The sequence below is a fragment of the Mizuhopecten yessoensis genome, unplaced genomic scaffold (assembly GCF_002113885.1).
Source record: "Mizuhopecten yessoensis strain PY_sf001 unplaced genomic scaffold, ASM211388v2 scaffold1689, whole genome shotgun sequence".
NCBI lineage: Eukaryota > Metazoa > Mollusca > Bivalvia > Pectinida > Pectinidae > Mizuhopecten > Mizuhopecten yessoensis.
In genome coordinates, this window is record NW_018404172.1 from 504,148 (window position 1) to 523,479 (window position 19,332).

The window sequence follows — 19,332 nt, forward strand, 5'->3', positions numbered from 1 at the left end:
TTCAGTATCTGATAATGTATTCCAAATCACATATCTTACATACCTGCTTTATCACATACCTGGTAAGTTTGTCATGACCCCAGTAATTTGGGAATAGTAAAATTTAACTGTATATCATTAAATCTGATCATGATTAGTAATATTTAGTTACTTTCTAGTGTCTGAAGGGATATATTTCTTTCACAGTTGGGGAGATGTCGGGAGGATAGATCCTATATCTAATGCTGATCAGGATAATAGTAACATTTAGTAAATTTATAGGGTATGTCTTTAGGGTGGGTATCTTTTCTGACCTCTCTAAATAGTAACAGTTAGTAACATTTCATTACTTTCTGGTGCAAATTGTACATGTCTTGTAAGTTGGGTATCTGTGTTGACCTCTATATGATAAGTTACAATAAGTTACTTTCTTGTGTCTGAGGACTTTTGGTTTGGTTTGATTTAGTATTGTTTAACGTCCTATCAACAGCTATGGTCATTTAAAGACGGCCTCACCTGTGTGCAAGATGCATGTGTGTATTGTATGCATGTGTGTTTTGGGAGGCTGCAATATGTTCGTGTTTGTCTCCTTGTGATAGCGCGGAACTGATGCCGACTTTATAGTGCTACTTCAGTCTGAGGACAGTTGTGTGGTTATGATCCTTGGTAGCTGCCATGTCACTGGAGACATTGTGTGTTGTAGGGCCTGGTCTGTGACTGTAGACATGAGTGGGTCACAATGAGCCACCATTCTTGCTATAGGCTAGAGACAGCCTTCCTATTGATTTTTGTCAAATCCACATGAAGATCCTGACAGAAGGGAGGGTCTCTTAAATTTAGCTTTGTCATGTCTGTCCATATCAGCAGATCTCTCTTGATTCCAATGTCTGTCCATCAGCAGATTGATTTGTCTGTCCATATATCAGCTAATTCCTATGTATGTCCGTATCAGCAGAACTCACTGTCTGTCCATAGATCAGCTGATTCCAACCTCTGTCCGTTACAGTTTCAACTTTTTGTCTATTAGTTAATTCCAGTGTTTGGTTGTATCAGATTCAAGTGTCTGTCTTACACTTGATTCTAATTTTTGTTCATATCAGATTCCACGGTCTGTATCGGTAAATTGTCAGTCAGTTTCACATGATTCCATTGTCTGTCTATTGTAGTTGATTCCTGTGTCTGTCTATAGCAGTTGGTTACTGTGTATGTCTATAACAGTTGATTCACATGTCTGTCTATAACAGTTGGTTACTGTGTCTGTCTGTAACAGTTGATTCCTGTGTCTGACTATTGTAGTTGATTCCCATGTCTGGCTATAACAGTTGATTCCCATGTCTGAATGTCTCAGTTGGTTCCTGTGTCTGTCTATTGTAGTTGACTCCCATGTCTGTCTATAACAGTTGGTTCCTGTGTCTGTCTATTGTAGTTGACTCCCATGTCTGTCTATAACAGTTGACTCCCATGTCTGTCTATAACAGTTGAGTCCCATGTCTGTCTATAACAGTTGATTCCTGTGTCTGTCTATAACAGTTGATTCCCATGTCTGTATGTCTCAGTTGGTTCCTGTGTCTGTCTATAGCAGTTGATTCCTGTGTCTGTCTATTGTAGTTGATTCCCATGTCTGTCTATAACAGTTGATTCCCATGTCTGTCTATAACAGTTGATTACTGTGTCTGTCTATTGTAGTTGATTCCCATGTCTGTCTATAACAGTTGGTTCCTGTGTCTGTCTATAACAGTTGATTACTGTGTCTGTCTATTGTAGTTGATTCCCATGTCTGTCTATAACAGTTGATTCCTGTGTCTGTCTATAACAGTTGATTCCCATGTCTGTCTATTGTAGTTGATTCCCATGTCTGTCTATAACAGTTGGTTCCTGTGTCTGTCTATAACAGTTGATTACTGTGTCTGTCTATTGTAGTTGATTCCCATGTCTGTCTATAACAGTTGATTCCTGTGTCTGTCTATAACAGTTGATTCCCATGTCTGTCTATTGTAGTTGATTCCCATGTCTGTCTATAACAGTTGGTTCCTGTGTCTGTCTATAACAGTTGATTACTGTGTCTGTCTATTGTAGTTGATTCCCATGTCTGTCTATAACAGTTGATTCCTGTGTCTGTCTATAACAGTTGATTCCCATGTCTGTCTATTGTAGTTGATTCCCATGTCTGTCTATAACAGTTGGTTCCTGTGTCTGTCTATAACAGTTGATTACTGTGTCTGTCTATTGTAGTTGATTCCCATGTCTGTCTATAACAGTTGATTCCTGTGTCTGTCTATAACAGTTGATTCCCATGTCTGTCTATTGTAGTTGATTCCCATGTCTGTCTATAACAGTTGGTTCCTGTGTCTGTCTATAACAGTTGATTACTGTGTCTGTCTATTGTAGTTGATTCCCATGTCTGTCTATAACAGTTGATTCCTGTGTCTGTCTATAACAGTTGATTCCCATGTCTGTCTATTGTAGTTGATTCCCATGTCTGTCTATAACAGTTGGTTCCTGTGTCTGTCTATAACAGTTGATTACTGTGTCTGTCTATTGTAGTTGATTCCCATGTCTGTCTATAACAGTTGATTCCTGTGTCTGTCTATAACAGTTGATTCCCATGTCTGTCTATTGTAGTTGATTCCCATGTCTGTCTATAACAGTTGGTTCCTGTGTCTGTCTATAACAGTTGATTACTGTGTCTGTCTATTGTAGTTGATTCCCATGTCTGTCTATAACAGTTGGTTCCTGTGTCTGTCTATAACAGTTGATTCCCATGTCTGTCTATAACAGTTGATTCCTGTGTCTGTCTATAACAGTTGATTCCTGTGCCTGTCTATTGTAGTTGATTCCCTTCCCATGTCTGTCTATAACAGTTGATTCCTGTGTCTGTCTATAACAGTTGATTCCCATGTCTGTCTATTGTAGTTGATTCCCATGTCTGTCTATAACAGTTGGTTCCTGTGTCTGTCTATAACAGTTGATTACTGTGTCTGTCTATTGTAGTTGCTTCCCATGTCTGTCTATAACAGTTGATTCCTGTGTCTGTCTATAACAGTTGATTCCCATGTCTGTCTATTGTAGTTGATTCCCATGTCTGTCTATAACAGTTGGTTCCTGTGTCTGTCTATAACAGTTGATTACTGTGTCTGTCTATTGTAGTTGCTTCCCATGTCTGTCTATAACAGTTGATTCCTGTGTCTGTCTATAACAGTTGATTCCCATGTCTGTCTATTGTAGTTGATTCCCATGTCTGTCTATAACAGTTGGTTCCTGTGTCTGTCTATAACAGTTGATTACTGTGTCTGTCTATTGTAGTTGATTCCCATGTCTGTCTATAACAGTTGATTCCTGTGTCTGTCTATAACAGTTGATTCCTGTGCCTGTCTATTGTAGTTGATTCCCTTCCCATGTCTGTCTATAACAGTTGATTCCTGTGTCTGTCTATAACAGTTGATTCCCATGTCTGTCTATTGTAGTTGATTCCCATGTCTGTCTATAACAGTTGGTTCCTGTGTCTGTCTATAACAGTTGATTACTGTGTCTGTCTATTGTAGTTGATTCCCATGTCTGTCTATAACAGTTGATTCCTGTGTCTGTCTATAACAGTTGATTCCCATGTCTGTCTATTGTAGTTGATTCCCATGTCTGTCTATAACAGTTGGTTCCTGTGTCTGTCTATAACAGTTGATTACTGTGTCTGTCTATTGTAGTTGATTCCCATGTCTGTCTATAACAGTTGATTCCTGTGTCTGTCTATAACAGTTGGTTCCTGTGTCTGTCTATAACAGTTGATTACTGTGTCTGTCTATTGTAGTTGATTCCCATGTCTGTCTATAACAGTTGATTCCTGTGTCTGTCTATATACTAACATCTGTCCTATTTAGCCATACATCACCTATTACTTTTAAGATCCTTACATAAATATTGATGTCAAAATCATATCTCAAAGGTTATCACATTATATTGGTTTGTTATTGTTTGATGCATTCTGAGCTACTAGGCACTTTTTGATATTTATTAGGTTGGACATTTTCTGAAATTCCATTCCCTCTTGTTCAGGTAACATATTCGTGTTTTTTGTGAAGGACCAAGATGATTATGAAGAGCAGAATACCACCTTGATCATTGACAAGATGCATGTGTCTAGAAGAAAATTGGTTGTAGCAGGTTTTGTTTGTGTACATTGATTAATTACACTAAATCTCTGGTGTAGTGGTAGTTCCTGGAGAGTGAGCATCCACTGATCTCATTCTGGTTAAAATCACTGACTAAATATATTACACTGATCAGCAATTAGCAGTGATGCAGCACAGACGCATGCGTCTAGATTACACATGTTAACTGCTAATTAATTCAAAGTAGTGCTTTAATTCCATTAATACGAACAGACCACCTCACCATGTACAGACATTAATGGCAACTGGCACAATGGTTGTGCTAGCTAACATTTGATATCTGCATTTTGTCAGTGTGCATTACACTGTGTGTGCATAGTTTACATGCTGACAGTCAAGACCAGTGGCTGAAAGCTACTGTAATATATTCTTAGTAGGGTATATAGGACTGAAGCCAGCTAGAATATAGTGTATAAGTGGGGTATAGGTAGGACTGGAGTCTGAATATCGTGTATTAGTGGGGTATAGGTAGGACTGGGGTCTGAATATAGTGTATAAGTGGGGTATATAGGACTGAAGACAGAATATGGTGTATAAGTGGGGTATAGGTAGGACTCAAATCTGAATATAGTGTATTAGTGGGGTTTAGGTAGGACTGGAGTCTGAATATAGTGTATTAGTGGGGTATACAGGACTGAAGACAGAATATAGTGTATAAGTGGGGTAAAGGTAGGACTGGAGTCTGAATATAGTGAATTAGTGGGGTATAGGTAGGACTGGAGTCTAAATATAGTGTATTAGTGGGGTATAGGTAGGACTGGAGTCTGAATATAGTGTATAAGTGGGGTATAGGTAGGACTGAAATCTGAATATAGTGTATTAGTCAGGTATATAGGACTGAAGACAGAATATAGTGTATAAGTGGGGTATAGGTAGGACTGGAGTCTGAATATAGTGTATAAGTGGGGTATAGGTTGGACTGAAATCTGAATATAGTGTATTAGTGGGGTATATAGGACTGAAGACAGAATATAGTGTATTAGTGGGGTTTAGGTAGGACTGGAGTCTGAATATAGTGTATTAGTGGGGTATAGATAGGACTGGAGTCTGAATATAGTGTATAAGTGGGGTATAGGTAGGACTGGAGTCTGAATATAGTGTATTAGTGGGGTATAGGTAGGACTGGAGTCTGAATATAGTGTATTAGTGGGGTATAGGTAGGACTGGAGTCTGAATATAGTGTATTAGTGGGGTATAGGTAGGACTGGAGTCTGAATATAGTGTATTAGTGGGGTATAGATAGGACTGGAGTCTGAATATAGTGTATAAGTGGGGTATAGGTAGGACTGGAGTCTGAATATAGTGTATTAGTGGGGTATAGGTAGGACTGGAATCTGAATATAGTGTATTAGTGGGGTATATAGGACTGAAGACAGAATATAGTGTATTAGTAGGGTATAGATAGGACTGGAGTCTGAATATAGTGTATAAGTGGGGTATAGGTAGGACTGGAGTCTGAATATAGTGTATTAGTGGGGTTTAGGTAGGACTGGAGTCTGAATATAGTGTATTAGTGGGGTATATAGGACTGAAGACAGAATATAGTGTATTAGTAGGGTATAGGTAGGACTGGAGTCTGAATATAGTGTATGAGTGGGGTATAGGTTGGACTTGAGTCTGAATATAGTGTATAAGTGGGGAATAGGTAGGACTGGAGTCTAAATATAGTGTATTAGTGGGGTATAGGTAGGACTGGAGACTGAAAATAGCATACAGTGAGGTATTATTTAATTTCCAGGCAGGACTTGAGACTTGGTGTATATAGCGGGATATAGGCTGGTGTCGAGACTGTTGTTTACTTGTTAAAGACAACTTTGATCCATAAGAAAATTAACAGGTTATTTATCTGAACCTTAATTATGTTTTGATATGCGTTAACTGATGTTAATCTTGTGGAGTCTGCCAAAGCTGTTACTGTAATCTTTCAAATTTTATAAAAGTATTGCAGTTTAAATATTTGCCTTCATCCGACTTCAATTTTATGGTATTAGCAGTTTCAGCTAGCACTTGGTGTCATTATAAATTTATCTGTAAAAAGAAATTTGGTGAGACATTTGAAAACTGTTTGAAATTGTATTTAACAGTATTTCGTTCACTACCTTTAAAGATTTAATTAGCGATTGATTTGAATTTGATAGAAGTTTTTAAGTGGTTGATTGAATTATTCATTGTCTTGTGATTATCGAGTCGTTTGATGATTATCGGGTAGGTGAAGAAGGAGGGGACATCTCCTTAAGATAGTGGTAAAATGTTGTTTGTGTCGAATGTCAGGGCACCTGTGCTGGTGTAATTGTGACACTAAAGCCCTCAGATCCCCAACGGTCCACTAGCCACAGACAATAGCAGCCCTCTGTAATTATCGGGGGTGCATGGTAAATCAATTTGTGCCTCGATTAGGGTAGTGTGACTGGGGTATACTTGGAGCCCCCACACTGCCTATCACTCCCTCCTTGTAGAGGAGTTCCCAGCACTGATCCACCTTTATTAGAAGAGAAACTTGTCAAAGAAGTAAATTGGTTGGAGTATTGGAATTGCTTTGACCTGAAAGGGGCCGAGGAGATATGTAGGTTTCATGTGTACACATCTATTGTAGGGGCCACTGAATTACAACCTGTTTATCCAGTCCTAATTTGCTATGCTCATTGCATTCGTTGCACACCTAGGGTTGTCAACTACACTGCCTTCATTGCACACCTAGGTTTGTCAACTACACTGCCTTCGTTGCACACCTAGGGTTGTCGACTACACTGCCTTCGTTGCACACCTAGGGTTGTCAACTACACTGCCTTCATTGCACACCTAGGGTTGTCATCTACACTGCCTTCGTTGCACACCTAGGGTTGTCGACTACACTGCATTCGTTGCACACCTAGGGTTGTCGACTACACTGCCTTTGTTGCACACCTAGGGTTGAACTTTATGGTCCTTTTACCTTGATAGTGATAATTTTGTTTTTGAAATTATGAAATAATCAATTTTTTACTTAATTTCAAGATCCATTTAATTGTGTTATTGAACTTTTTTGTGGCTAATTAAAGTCTATACCTGGGACACCGGTGGATTAGATTTCAGTAATTTGCTTATATACTGAACCAATTTACTGGTTTTAGTGGTTAAATTTGCCGTGCATCTTAAACCCTTTGTGGTCCTCCAGTTTTCCAGTGAGGAGTTTATATTGCACAGACGGGTCAAATTTCTCACTCAGGTTTTTTTTAAACTGCTAGGCTTGGGAGCTTTACTTCCAACTTGACTGATTTCTCATGGAATGATGCGTATGTGGGATTGTATTTCATATTTAGCTACATGTTGGTATACATGTGTATGGAACACACACTTACAAGTCATCACACCAAACACAAACGTCCCTCCACCCCACTATTGAATCAGACCCCAAGCCTCCCCAGGGTGCACATGTTAACTCTCAGTGTGAATAGACACGTGGAGATAAAAAGGTCAACAGGTTTGTTTTTGTGATGTAATGAACTACCATTTTATTTAGTCTTCACCTAACCATGTGACTTGGTGCGAGGGAAGACCTTCCTTTGCTGTTTAAAAACCGCAGTTATTTCCCCTAGGAATCTACAGCCCAAGTGATAGGTGATAGTGTATCTGTCACCTGAGGTTTTAGTGCAGTTTCGGTCACCTCTGTCTGGATGTATACAATGGCCAATGAAAATATCTATACTTAGCTATACACATAATGTACATCACACTTTCTTTGTTTGGGTCTCCACAATGTTACGGTAAATCTGCTGGTGAATCTACTCTTGCTGAGAGTGGAGGACTGGATTTCTAGGCCATTTGATAACCTTTGGATGTGTCTTCTGCTCTTCTGAGATCACAGGAAGTAAGCTTCAGTCAAAATTGATAAATTATGGAGAGGTCAAGAGGTCAACCTACAGGTAAAGCCTGGTATGGGGCTGAATGGGTTTGATCTGAATGGCCGAGTGTTTGGTATGGGTAGTGTTGTGGTCTAGAGACCAGTCCAGACCCTCTTTGAGGGTTCAAGTGTCCCACTCTGAACTGTGAGTAGCATGTCACCATTACTGGGATTTATAACCTGCAAAATGTGAAGACAGCACCAACAGTTTTTAAGTTCCAAGGGAGGTAACTCCAAGAGGTAAAGTTCTTGAAATAACTGTATGTAAATTTTTGTGTGTGTACGCTTAGCTGTGTATTAGAATGTGTAGTAGTTGCTACTTGTGTGCTTACACACATATTTGTGGTGACCATGAATCACACTTCCAATAATGATCTGATGTAAAAGTTATTTATACTATAGTTATATACACAGACCATTCTTCATACCCCTTAATACACAGTGTATAAACACAGAATTAAAGATCTTATGTTTTGTGTGACATACTCACAACCAAGGCATCAGAACATTATATACATAAAATCTGGTGTGCCTGACTGGTTGAACAAACACACATGGAGACAAAAAGGTGGAATAGTGGTACTTTAAAAAGAAACAAAACAATGTGACATTGGGGTACTGGTGTTAGAGTGTCGGGTGTGACTGGGTAGACACATCTATTAGGTGGTCGTCCCCACAGCCGGTGTACTCCCTGTACCTGGTATTGTGTGAAGTATTTGAAGAGCGCTTTGTTTGATCGTGAGGTGTCCCATTTATGTTTGCATTGTACACCTTGGCTACACATGGTATGCTGTTCAACCTCATCATAGCGGCTGATCATTGAGGGGTGCCCAGGGGGGCAGTTGTTGGTTATTCAATATACTTCAATATAACGCCTGTTTACTCAGCCATTTCATTATAGTAGTATATTCAGTTCTCGTCTACCTTTACCAGTTGAGAAACGTCTGTTGGTTTGTACATTATGTGGATAATGAAATATTTCATACAGTATATGAAGAAGTCAAGTTGGAGATACTTCAAATTATAAACAATGTAATATATAGATAAACTCAGAATGTTTTAAACACTGTCATATATAGATAAACCCAGAATGTTTTAAACACTGTCATATATAGATAAACCCAGAATGTTATAAACACTGTAATATATAGATAAACCCAGAATGTTATAAACACTCATATATAGATAAACCCAGAATGTTATAAACACTGTCATATATAGATAAACTTAGAATGTTATAAACACTGTCATATATAGATAAACTCAGAATGTTATAAACACTGTCATATATAGATAAACCCAGAATGTTATAAACACTGTAATATATAGATAAAGAATAAAGGAGTTTATCTAAACTTGTGGTAGTTTAAAGTAATCAGTTACGCTGTCAATTATGGTCGATTGCACAACAGTTAGTAAAATATCTGAAACTAAAAGTTTAGTTCTGAAAACCATGCTGATAACTGACACAGGTAAATGATAAGTGGATAATACAAAGAAAACAAAAATTATGCATAATCTTCAGAGCCATGATAGTTCATAATTTTCCTACCTAGGTTCTCTTGGTAAAAGCTGTTGTGTGTATGCCCCGCAAGTAGGTAAAAGTCCCCGTAGCCTGCAAGTGAAGTTCCTAGTAGCCAGCAGGTCTGGAGGTTAATAAAAAATATAAGGTCCATGTATAGCTAGCAGCTTAAGTTTAGGAGATTTAATTCCCAGTGGCCAGCAGGTTAAAGTCCCATCAACCAGCAGGTTAAGATCAGGAGATTAAAGATCTGAGTAACCAGCTGGTTAAGATCCGGAGATTAAAGGTCCCAGTAACTAGCAGGTTAAGATGATCCGGAGGTTAAAGGTCCCAGTAACTAGCAGGTTAAGATGATCAGGAGGTTAAAGGTCCAATTAACTAGCAGGTTAAGATGATCCGGAGGTTAAAGGTCCAAGTAACCAGCAGGTTATATTAAGATCAGGAGGTTAAAGGTCCAAGTAACTAGCAGGTTAAGATGATCCGGAGGTTAAAGGTCCAAGTAACTAGCAGATTATATTAAGATCAGGAGGTTAAAGGTCCAAGTAACTAGCAGGTTAAGATGATCCGGAGGTTAAAGGTGCCAGTAACCAGCAGGTTAAGGTCCCAGTTGCAAGGAGGTTAGGATATAGAGGTCAAGGTGTTAGTAGCTAGCATGATATGATTAGGAGGTTAAGATCCCAGTAGCCAAAAGGTTAAGGTCGGGAGGTTACAGTTCCTGTAGCCAGTAGGTCAAGATCAGCATGTGCAGGTTAGATTCCAATAGACAGGAGGTTGCGGTCTTGAGGTCAAGGCTCCAGTAACTAGCAGGTTAAGATCTGGCAGTCAAGGTTTCAGTAGCCAGCAGGCGGAGATCTGGAGGTTAAGGTTAAAGTAGCCTACAGGTTGAGATATCGATCAGCACATTCAGGTCCCAGTTACCTAAATGTTTACATGTTGCATCTTCATTAGTACACAGCTGAAAATTAAAAAAAACCCCAAAAAAACCAAATATATATGCATTTTTTTCTTCAAATTGGAATATTTCAGAAAACCCCCCCACTATTTTCCATTGGGATTTCTTTAATTTTAGTTATGTATTCAAACTTATGGATAGGAAGTTTATATGTACTTAAGCACTGTTGTTCGTGTTAAAACTCAGTAAAAAATAATTAATTCTCATTTTATTACCTTAAATGATTATTGAAAGTGCTCAATGCTGTAAGCTGCTGATTCAGTTTTGTGTTGTACAAAATGAAATGGTTTCAATCTAGTGCAGTGTTGAAGTTTGAGATTTGTTATTAACGAGATACCTTTTAGCCCTGCACAAGAGTATTGTGACATTTAATTTAGGAACAGTGTGTCAAGTGTTGTTATTATTCATCCTCAGCTGATGATGTTATGTGTGGTGAGCAGACAGGTAGATATGTATTTAGGTCATCTCAACATCACACGAGTTCCTGCTGTACAGGTAAAATGTACAGGTACAATATGCAGGTGGGATATGATTGACATCTGGAACCCACTGCCAAGGTGCTGGATTATGAGCAACAATTAAAAATTGTAAAGGAAATCAAATTATTCAGAGTTTATATATATACATAATAGACAAAATTATGTAGAAGGTTGTGAACTAGCTGTTGCTGGATATAGTACCTGTAAATTAACCAGGTCAGTTGTTTTGAGGAAGATAAAACACTGGTGTGTAGCTAAGGTATGTCTCTCAGGAGACCAGACACTGTCTGATTTACCTGTGGGCCCAGGTACACTTATTAATTACCAATGAATTATAATGGTATGTAAACAGGACAGAATACCTGAATATCTGCAATGGGAAACCGTTTAATTTCAATCTAGATGGCTGTGTGGTGAAGGTTGTTGTTTAGTCAGTGTGCGGGGATGGTCTGGTGACAGTCTGTGAGATGATCAATATTGGGACAATTGTTGTAAAATATCTTCAATATTAGACACATGTAGGGTACAAAAGACAAGTTGTGTGCTGATCACACTTTTTGTGTGTGTATTGATCTGGTCAAGGTCTGTGACTGTGAGGACTGCAAACCAGTGAATTTAAGGTCTGTCACGGTAAACTGGTGTTATCAAATAGTTTACACAAATATTAATGCTGTATTCATAACACACAATAAATAATTGTACAGAGAGGGAATTATTGTTAAAGTCATAACCAGCATAGATTTGTGCTTGAAGGTAATTAATTTGCAACTGCTGTAAATTTAATTCCATCGTTTTTAAGTGTTCACCTATTACATTTTTCAATCCAGGTATAGTACTTTACAGAATCAGTAGCTAAATCATGTCCTGATCATTCCTTCTGCTGCATTATATCAACAGACCATCATCACCTTCTTAAGTTGAGCAACTGCATTATTTATTTCAATCTAACTTTTTTATTATAGTTGTATGCCTACTATACAGTCTATATTATGTGTAGACATTTTACGAGAGTTGATGCCCCTTTGCTGATATCTTGTTATAAATGTTGTCTGAAGTGCTACTGCTTGCCTTCTTCACTGATATTTATCATACTTGGTACACTTGATTTGTAGTACCTGCATCTTTAAACCAATTGTAAGACGCCATAGCTATAGGATTTGTATTTGTTCAAATAGAAGATATGTTGTTTTGATTGGTGTCGTTTGAAAGTCAAGTTTATTCCATGTTCTCTTGTATATCACCTGTTTACTTCCCAGTATATGCAGGTACACACTTATATATATCTCTGGGTCGACCACAATGCTACTTCCCTATCATATTTTTTTTTTCATAGCAGCATTAAACTCTTTTTCAATTAAACAATTTTAACTAATTTCAACTCCTGGTTACCTGTTTCACTATCTTTGCCATAATTTCCAACCATTAGTAATGGGGATTTTCATTATTACTGACTTAATTACATCTTCAAGCATGCAAAAGTTCAAGAGAAAACATTTTGGTCTATCTTAATTTAGCAAGAAGGATCATGATCATTTATAATAAACTGGAAACTATTTTGATATGTCAAATTCATTTGTTTAGGAGATATTCAATTCAGCGATGCCTGTAATTCAGGTTCAATATTAAGTTAAAACAGAAGATAATAAACAATAGCTTGGCCCATCCTGTGGAACAAAATGCATGTAGTCAGTAGATCATTTCAGAAACAACGAGTGGCAAAACGATAGAAAAAAGACGTCCCCAGTGAAACGACTCATCATCATTGCCTCCTAAGGACTCAAGGTTATTAGTATTGATTTTTGCTTAAAACACTTTTGCTTCATTCATGCACAGCCTTGTTGCAGCGGAGGATCTGAGCGCCACCGGTAATTGAACGGATGAGAAATGAATTGTATCAAGGATGTACTTCCCCGTCAGAGTTTCACAAGAGGTGGTGAAAGAAACTGGTTATATTGGCGTTAGATTGTCTGTTTGGATTGCTCTAGTCTCCCCAGTTACATGAATAACAAGGGCCACCAGCTGCCAAGGAGATTGTTGTTGATGAACTTTGTTATGTTGAAATTAAGGTTGTTCATCTTAATTCCCCTAATAAAGCAGTGAAGAAACTGTTGTTTATAGGAGTTGAATTGTCTTTTCCTGGTAATCCTAGTTCCATTAAATTAAAGGGGTTTCTCTGGGATTTACTGATGATAATTTGGGATTTTATCATTGGAATTCAGAAGTATACAAGTTATGATTATTATGAAGGCTAAAAATTTAAAAAGTTATCACCGAGATTTTTGGATCGTTTGAATGAGGTTTTGTTTTTTAAGATAACTATCTCTCCAACATGACAGAAAGGTGCATTTGGACTATCAATTTGTCAAAGAGCACATTTGTGTAGAACTGATGTTTAAATTGACTTGTAATCAGTGTTTGTCGGTCTTCCCTACTCTAGACTGGTCTTTACTACTCTAGACGGCCGTGCTTGTGGTAATTGTAAGCAACATGTTTGGCCCTTTGAGGAGAAACAGTTCAATTGATTGTAGAGCTGTAGAGCTGTTTGGACAGTTTTGACACAATTTTGATGAGTGGCTGATGCACCTGCAGTTGCCCCTAGCTGATGTTGGTTAAATGGAGAAATAGGAAACAGGCCTATAGGTTGTGTTGGGTCTGTTGTAAGCTGTCCTGCTGAGAACACTGTTATAACATGGCTTCTGATGTTGTGGTCCAACCCTGTATTTGTTACTCTCCTGCCGAGAACACTCTATAACATGGCTTCTTATGTTGTGGGCCAACACTGTATTTGTTACTGTGCTGCTGAGAACACTGGATAACATGGCTTCTGGTGTTTTGGGCCGACCCTGTATTTGTTACTCTCCTGCCGAGAACACTCTATAACATGGCTTCTGCTGTTGTGGGCCAACCCTGTATCTGTTACTGTACTGCTGAAAACACTGTATACCATGTCTTTTGATTTTTTGGGGCAACCCTGTATTTGTTACTGTCCTGCTGAGAACACCGTTATAACATGGCTTCTGATGTTGTGGGCCAACCCTGTATTTGTTACTGTACTGCCGAGAACACTGTATAACATGGCCTCTGATGTTGTGGGCCAACCCTGTATTTGTTACTGTACTGCTGAGACAACTTATAACATGGCTTCTGATGTTGTGGGCCAAACCTGTATTTGTTACTGTACTGCTGAGAACTCTTATAACATGGCTTCTGATGTTGTGGGCCAACCCTGGATTTGTTACTGTACTGCTGAGAACACTGTATAACATGGCTTCTGATGTTGTGGGCCAACCCTGTATTTGTTACTGTACTGCTGTAGATATCCTCAGCAGTGCATTTGTATTTATTGATGATTGGAGAGAGAGAAAACTGTATAAATGGACATTTTCATGTCTTAACTCTTCAAAATAGTATGAACTTTTGACCTTTTGGGTGAATTTTATACATTTTGATTTATAAAGAAATATCTTTCTATGAAATTTAAAACGTTCTGTGTTTGTATTTTTTCTCCCATTATAAGTTTCTCTATTATTATCAGTTTTTATTTCCACCATCTTCTTTCTTTCCTTTGGGGGACTTTGTGGCTGTGCTGATGTTCTTCTTCCCTTTAGTATCAAACAACACTTTGATTTAAGTCAGCCAGTAAAAAGCAATCTGATTGTGTCCACTTTTAATAGTCTAGGGCCTCCCACATTGTCTACAAATTCCAGGTAAATAGCATGCCTCTCTAAAAATGATTACATGGTTAAAGTTTTTGTCATCGTACATCTTTAAAACTGGTGTTACAAAATCACCATACATTGCGTAAAGGATTCTGCAATGTTTCATTTGCGATTCTTTCAAGAGAGAAAAAAGATAGATTCATAGGATGTAACATGGTATAAACTGTCTATGGGAACTAACACCTATTACAGAGATCCCCACTCCCCTAAAATGTCTATGTAAAATAGTCTGTATTAAAACAGGTTTTAAGTTTCCATTGCCCGAAATTGCTTCAGAAATATAGCCTGTATAATGTGAACTGTAGGCTTGCTGAGCCGACCACGACATCAGGCAACGTGGGAGAAGTGTTTCGTCTCGAGTCTCAGAACTCCCATGCTATTGTCATGTATCTTGTGCCGTTTGATGAAATTGCTTTTCTCCAAAGTACATCATATAAGTTTTCTTCCATCCACCTGCTATTATGTTACAAAACCTTATATCTTATACTCTGAATGCATTGAATTTAGTAAATTAAAACAGAATGTTATAGTTTTAATGTAAAATGTCTGTCTACCAAGTTTTCCCTTGGTTTTTTGAGATCTGTGTGACAGCCAGAGATGGCCAGTGTCTGCTACATAAGTCAAGGTCATTCTCTGTAGGCAGAAATTGCGTCTGTTTCAGACCATAACACACACATGCACAAAAACATGGCTTTCCTAGTCTAGGTCACTTACTAGTCAATGTTTAAGACCATCACATGACTTAGTGAGGAGGGGGAGGGATTTTCCTAGTCAGAGTGATCACCACCAGTCACTGTTTCAGACCATCCCATGACTCAGGGGACAGGGGGGGCGGGGCCTTCTTAGTCTGGGTCTCCTCCACCAGTCACTGTTTCAGACCATCACATGACTTAGTGAGGTGGGGGAGGGATTTTCCTAGTCAAAGTGATCACCACCAGTCACTGTTTCAGACCATGAGATGATTCGGGGTTTTCCTAGTCTAGGTCAGTACAAGTCACTGCTTTAATTCAGACCATTAACTGACAAAACACAGGTAATCATGGACATTTTTTGGAAAAACAATAATTTTAAGCCCCTGCTATTTTATTTTGTTGTGGGGGTTGTGGATTATAATGTTACCCATGTCTATCCCATCTGTCCTGTTGTAATTCTTTGTCATGACTACTTCATTTTAATAGATTTTCATCAGAATATGAGAATACACTAGAGAAGTTCATTATTCATGGTGTCGAAGATAAATGTTGCTATTTATAGGTTCTTCTTCTTCTTTTTCTTCTTCTGTCAACGTCCAGTCCTCCTAGTGGAGTATCATGTACTGTGATACGCCATGACATACAGGTGTTACCTAACTATAAAATGGTTGCCTAAAAGTGTAGGCCCTAGATACAGATAGGTAATTGGATGATATAAGTATAGATTGTCTATGTAGCAGAACTCTAATCAGGCAGTGATGTCCACCCTAACAGGCTATTGGCCCATATAAGCTGGGGTCTTTAATGTGGTAAATAAGGGTGAGGCAATGTGATGTTGTCAGTACTCCTGGCCTTACTGCAGGGTAACCCCTGGCAAAGTCTGGTCATTCAACAAACTGCATGGTGAACTCTTTAGGAATATGGAGCTAAGTCTAGTCTATGTAATGTCACTGTACAAGCACATTGACAGACAACCTAATGTGTGATGTTAAGCTAACGATACATTAGCCGACAAACTAATGTGTGATGTTAAGCTAACGATACATTAGCCGACAACCTAATGTTTGATGTTAAGCTAACGATACATTAGCTGACAACCTTATGTGTGATGTTAAGCTAACAATATATTGACTAACAATCTAGTTTTTGTAGTGTCAAACTAACAATACATCGACTGACAATCTAATGTGTGATGTAAAGCTTACAATACTGGCTGAGACCTTATATGTGATGTTAAACTAACAATACAGGCTGAGACCTTATGTGTGATGTTAAGCTAATGATACATTAACTAACAACATAATGTGGATGTTAAGCTAACAATACAGTTCCTGAGACCTTATGTGTGACGTCTAACTAACGCTACACTGGCCGAGACCTAATGTGCGATGCCAAGTTAACAATACATTGCCCGACACCTAGCTAGTCTTTAATATCAAGCTAACAATACATTGACTGTGATTCTTTAGAATGTAATAACAGGCTGACAAACCATAGACCAAGAGTATGATGCCAAGTTGACAATACATTAACTGTGACACCCTAGATTATGATATCAAGCTGACAATACAAGAACTTGGACATCCTAGAGTATGACATCAAGCTAGCAATGCTTTTACTGTGACACCCTAGATGGCCAACAGTAGTTACACTCAGACATGGCCTGCCAGACTGACATCTTGTCATTACTTCCAAGACTGGACCAATCTTCTCCAGGTCAGCACCTTACCCCACCTCTAGTCTATTGATCTGTTCATGTAGCAATGTATCTCTCTGGCTAGGATTTACACAATATTTACTGTGTATAACCATCCTTTTCAAGGTTTATAACGGTATGTCATAACCAATGTTGAATAAAATTGAGTTTTGTAGCTACATATTGCTCATGAGTATTCTATAGTTTGGTACCACCCTGTACTAGTATATACTGGTGAGTCTGATACCAGTACACCCAGCAGTATTCTATAGTTTGGTACCACCCTGTACTAGTAGATACTGGTGAGTCTGATACCAGTACACCCAGCAGTATTCTATAGTTTGGTACCACCCTGTACTAGTATATACTGGTGAGTCTGATACCAGTACACCCAGCAGTATTCTATAGTTTGGTACCACCCTGTACTAGTATATACTGGTGAGTCTGATACCAGTACACCCAGCAGTATTCTATAGTTTGGTACCACCCTGTACTAGTATATACTGGTGAGTCTGATACCAGTACACCCAGCAGTATTCTATAGTTTGGTACCACCCTGTACTAGTATATACTGGTGAGTCTGATACCAGTACACCCAGCAGTATTCTATAGTTTGGTACCACCCTGTACTAGTATATACTGGTGAGTCTGATACCAGTACACCCAGCAGTATTCTATAGTTTGGTACCACCCTGTACTAGTATATACTGGTGAGTCTGATACCAGTACACCCAGCAGTATTCTATAGTTTGGTACCACCCTGTACTAGTATATACTGGTGAGTCTGATACCAGTACACCCAGCAGTATTCTATAGTTTGGTACCACCCTGTACTAGTATATACTGGTGAGTCTGATACCAGTACACCCAGCAGTATTCTATAGTTTGGTACCACCCTGTACTAGTATATACTGGTGAGTCTGATACCAGTACACCCAGCAGTATTCTATAGTTTGGTACCACCCTGTACTAGTATATACTGGTGAGTCTGATACCAGTACACCCAGCAGTATTCTATAGTTTGGTACCACCCTGTACTAGTATATACTGGTGAGTCTGATACCAGTACACCCAGCAGTATTCTATAGTTTGGTACCACCCTGTACTAGTATATACTGGTGAGTCTGATACCAGTACACCCAGCAGTATTCTATAGTTTGGTACCACCCTGTACTAGTAGATACTGGTGAGTCTGATACCAGTACACCCAGCAGTATTCTATAGTTTGGTACCACCCTGTACTAGTAGATACTGGTGAGTCTGATACCAGTACACCCAGCAGTATTCTATAGTTTGGTACCACCCTGTACTAGTAGATACTGGTGAGTCTGATACCAGTACACCCAGCAGTATTCTATAGTTTGGTACCACCCTGTACTAGTAGATACTGGTGAGTCTGATACCAGTACACCCAGCAGTGCATGATGAATAGACTTCTACATAAATCTTACCAGAAACAGCTCAGGTTTTACAACTTTGTCTGCAAAATGAGTAGTTACTTGTGAATCTATTGGAAAAGATTCCTCGTAATCATTTAGTGATATTTGACAATAATTATAGATTTCTGTCAACGAAGAGATAGTGTAATTTTGTAGTGTCATATTCACAGCAATTATCTGATTGTCTTAGAGGAATGTAAAAGGCTGTTGTAGACTACATCAAAAGGATATTGATATCCTAATGAAACAATTGTTTAGGATATCATGCTCAAACAGCAGTGAATATATCTGAGCATGTTAGAAGAATGTAAAACGTTAATAGTTTTGGTTTGTTTGTGTTTTACGTCCTGTTAACAGCTATGGTCATTTAAGGACCTGCCAAGTTTTGGTAGTGGATGAAAGCTAGAGTTCCCGGAGAAAAACCACTGACCTATGGCCAGTACCTGATGACTGCCTCACGTAGGCATCTAACCCGTGACCCATTGGTGAAGGGCTAGTGGTAGCAGAATGTCAGACACCATAACAACCCCGCGACCCATTGGTGAAGGGCTAGTGGTATCAGAGTGTCAGACACCATAACAAACCCACGACCCAGTGGTGGAGGGCTAGTGGTAGCAGAGTGTCCGACACCATAACAAACCCGCGACCCATTGGTGAAGGGCTAGTGGTAGCAGAGTGTCAGACACCATAACAAACCCGCGACCCATTGGTGAAGGGCTAGTGGTAGCAGAGTGTCAGACACCATAACAAACCCGTGACCCAGTGGTGGAGGGCTAGTGGTAGCAGAGTGTCAGACACCATAACAAACCCG

The 19,332-nt window shown here is 38.9% G+C and overlaps 1 protein-coding gene across 5 annotated transcripts in view; it reads left to right on the forward strand.

The window, feature by feature from the left end:
• LOC110466712 (trithorax group protein osa-like) overlaps nt 1–19,332 on the forward strand; it is a 99,246-nt gene that overhangs the window by 38,821 nt on the left and 41,093 nt on the right. The window contains exon 1 of one of the 5 annotated variants that reach the window (XM_021523455.1): nt 7,668–7,989. The exons of 3 other annotated variants lie outside the window; for them this stretch is intronic. The gene's annotated coding sequence lies outside the window, so the exon portion shown is untranslated. One more of the 5 variants, XM_021523446.1, reaches the window with a different exon arrangement.